The following is a 4,302-nucleotide window of genomic DNA, read 5'->3' as shown; positions in this document are numbered from 1 at the left end:
ACCTAAGTGTCCATCAACAGATGAATGGATAAAGAAGATGTGGACATATATACAATGGAATATTACTCAGCCATAAAAAGAAATGAAACTGAGTTATTTGTAGTGAGGTGGATGGACCTGGAGTCTGTCATACAGAGTGAAGTAAGTCAAAAGGAGAAAAATAAATACCGTATGCTTACACATATATATGGAATCTAAGCAGAAAAATATGTCATGAAGAGACTAGGAGTAGGACGGGAATAACACACAGACCTACTAGAGCATGGACTTGAGAATATGGGGAGGGGGAAGGGTAAGCTGTGACAAAGTGAGAGAGTGGCATGGACATATATATACTACAAAACGTAGGGTGGATAGCTAGTGGGAAGCAGCCGCATGGCACAGGGAGATCAGCTAGGTGGTTTGTGACCACCTAGAGGGGTGGGATAGGGAGGGTGGGAGGGAGGGAGACACAAGAGGGAAGAGATATGGGAACATATGTATATGTATAACTGATTCAATTTGTTGTAAATCAGAAACTAACACAGCATTGTAAAGCAATTATACTCCAATAAAGATGTTAAAAAAATAAGTAATTATCATAAATGTGAACAAATGGGATTAAGTAAATTATGTGCATTCATTCAATAGCCATTTTAAGTAATCATTAAATAACGGAATTTCAGTGTATATTAAAAAAAAAAAAAAGACAGACAAAAGCCCAGACTAATGATAAAAACTATAATCAAAGAAACAGAAATAGGAACAAGGAAACATGCACACACAAAAGAAACAATACAGAACCAAATAAATCAAAACTCAAGGGAACAACCAGACAAATAAAAGAACCCAAAAATGAAATCAAACAATGAAGAAGAAAGCTGAAAAAAACCACAAAACCAGAAAACAAAACCAGAGCAGAGTGCCAACTGAAGAATGAAGCAAAGAAACAACAAGGTGACAAAAATGATTTAAAAAAAAAGAATAAGAAAAAGGGGAAAGAAGACAGAACAAGAGAAACCAACATAGAAACAGAAAGATAAAAATAGAAAATATATTTTTTAAAAAGACAAACAAAACCCCAGAAAAATGGTAAAAACAAAATCAATCAAACAGAAACAGAGACAAGGAAACAAACATGTAAAAGAAACAAAAGGAGAGCCAAATAAAATAAAAAGCAAGAGAACAACCAGATAAATAGAAGAACTCAAAACCTAAATCAAGCAATTAGGATTAAAGCTAACAGAAATACATAACCTAAAAACAAAACCAAAGCAGTGGGCCAACTGAAGAATAAAGCAAGGAAACAGAAGAAACCAATAAAAAATGATATTAAAATAAAATAGGGTAAAACACAGGACAACAGAAAAGTAAAGTAGAAATGGAAATACAACAGAAAAGGAAATAAAAATATATTAAAGAAAAAAAGAAGTAAAAAATAAGGGAAAAGAACACAGAACCACAGAAAAGCAAAGTAAAAATTGAAGTGTATTTTTAAAAATTTAAAAAAATATGTTATGGAACATGGAGATAACAAGAGACTTAAAAAAAAAAAAAGAAAAAACTAAAACAACAACACCAAACAAACAAAGAAAAGGGAACCAAAAAACAAACAAACAAACAAAACACTAGAACCTACAACAGAATGAATCAGAACATAAAAAAATTAATAGCAATACTTATGTTTCTCTGGGGTCTCTGCTGTAAGTGTCCTTGCACATTACATGAGACACAGCCCTCCTCCGCATCCCCAAGAGGCTCTCCTCTGCCTCTGGGCTGGTCTCTATACCTTCTGTGGGCCCTGTGGTGACCACTGAGAATCTGATCAGGCTCATTTCCTGTCTGTGCTTCTCCCCAGATTCCACAACTGCCAGAGATAGACTGTTTTCATTTGTGGGAACACTCATTGTCTACTCAGATATTCCATAGATGTAGGGTCTACCTAGCTGATTGTGGGGATTTGATCTGCAGCTTGTACAGCTGATGGAAAGATTTTTGACCTTCTTTCTTAGTCACCCCTTCCCTGGGGTTCAGCTTTGGATTTACCCCCACCTCTGCAGGTGGTCCACCCACAGGATTCTGGTCCTGAGGCTGCCTTGGAGCTTTTGTGTCTGCCCCTGTGAGGACCGGGTGCAGAGGTGGTATGACTACTTCGATCATGGGAGCCCCAGTGGTGCCAAATGTGTAGGGAAGCCGGTGCCCATGGGTGCAAGAGATATAGCCCTAGTGAGGGTCTTTTCTGGCACCTGGTATAAGGCACATGAAAGCCAGCTCTGGTCCGTTATTTTCTGGTACCTGGTAGCAGGCACATGAAGGCCAGCCTTGAGGTTTTTTTTTTTTTTTTTTTTTTTTATTGCTTGGCAGCTGGTGGGCAAATCCAGCCCTGAGCAGGCTTCTTTTATTGTTGTCGGCAGGTGCTGGCATGTGGGGAAAGAGAGGTTACAGTAGTGGCTCCTTTCCCTGTGTGTGACTCAGCAGTACTGCCCTGCTTCCATGGCAGTCCAGTCTTCCTCCATGGGCATCCCTGCTGTGGATTTCCTCCCTCCTGTCCCCTCAGTCCATCTCCCCACAGCCAACAGCATCCCTCACTCTAGGCCTGCTCTCTAATCCCCATGCACCAGCTCCCAGTCCCCTTGCACACATGTGAACACACGTCCCCAGTCCAGGACACATAGGACCATGGTACAGACTGCCTGTGTATTTCTCACTTTGTCCCATCTGCCACAGATCACCCACTTCACCCTCTTCCAACAGCCTCAAATGTTTCCCCTCTATCCCAATCAATTTCCCAGTCAGAGAGAGAGCTTCCCCCAATTCAGGAATCTCTCCTCTGCTTCAGGCCCCTGCCCCAGGGTACAGGTCCCATCTCGCTTCCTCTCCTCCTCTTTCTCCCTACTTTTTTTCCCTCCTACCCAGTTATGCGGGGATCTTTATAGTCCTTTCCAGTGTCCAAGGTCTTCTGCTAGTTTTCAGCCAGTGTTCTGTGAGAATTATTGCACCTATGGATATATTCCTGATGCATTCATGAAGAGAGATGAACTTCACATCCACCTACTCTTCTGCCATCTTAAATCGGGACCAAAATATGTTTAATGCAGATGTATTAGTTTCCAAGGGCTGCTGTAACCAGTTATAGCAACCTAAGTGGCTTATAACAACAGAAATTTATACTGTCCACAGTTATATAATATAGAGGTCTGAAATAAAGTTATTGGCAAGGTAATGCTTCCTCCAAAAGCTCTAGTTAAATATTCTTCCCAACCTCTTCAGTCTTCTGGTAGTTGTTGACAATCCTTGACATTCCTGGGCTTGTAGATGCATTACTTCAATCTCTGCCTCCATCTCAAATGGCCTTCTCCTCTGTGTGTACGTCTTACATCAGTCATATTTGATTTAGGGTTCACCCTAAAGTAACACTCATAGTTTCTGGTGGAAATAATATTTTTTGGTGGGGGAGGGCATTTTAACTCAAGGTAGCTGGTGTTCTAATGGAATTATGCAAATACATATGACCAGTGTGTCACTTCTACACTTTTTTTCTTTTCAAAATGTAATTTACTAATATACCTTACATATCAGAAAATTTTTGGCAGTATTTTGATTTCATTAATATTTGTCAATGGATACAGTGATGATGCTTACTTTATATTGCAAAATAAAATTTATCTCTATAACTTTTCCACATGGTTGTAAGAATCCTATAAGTTTTAGCAATAATTACCTCATTAACTTTGTATTCACATTCAATAAGCCATCATGTTTAAGTTGTAGATTAGAAATGAAGAAAGTTTATACTGATTACAAGGCCGCTGCTTATGGCTCTTGTGAAAAAGAGATAAAAAATCTTCATAACATGGATAGGCTAATGAAAAAAATATTTTCTCTCAGCAGGATTTATTCTTGCTCTTCACATGATCAATAAAATATACCAGATTGCATGAGGTTTCAAAATAGCATGATTAGCTAAGAGTAACTCATTAATTAGCAAGTGAATTCACCAGTTTCACAGGTTATAGGACGATTACAAATTAGAGTGAACCTACTATGCTAGATAAATAATGTAGTCTCAATAAACACTTGACGTAAAATCAGCTTAAATATACTATAGGTTACTTCTTGCTACTGAGGAGTGATAGAAAGTGGAGCATAAAGTAGATTTCTATAAGGTATTTGAGATTTTCAGAAATTTTTTTTTTCTTTTTGTAAATATACAACATAGGCATGGGCTAAGAATTAAAACTTATTTAAAAGCAACAATAACAAAATTTAAGCCTTTGTGTGAATTGAAACATCTTGAGCTAGTACTTTACATGGATATGGATG

The sequence above is a fragment of the Physeter macrocephalus genome, chromosome 14, assembly GCF_002837175.3.
Source record: "Physeter macrocephalus isolate SW-GA chromosome 14, ASM283717v5, whole genome shotgun sequence".
NCBI classification, from domain to species: Eukaryota; Metazoa; Chordata; class Mammalia; order Artiodactyla; family Physeteridae; genus Physeter; species Physeter macrocephalus.
The sequence above is the reverse complement of the archived record's forward strand: the minus strand, read 5'-3'. Positions refer to the sequence as shown.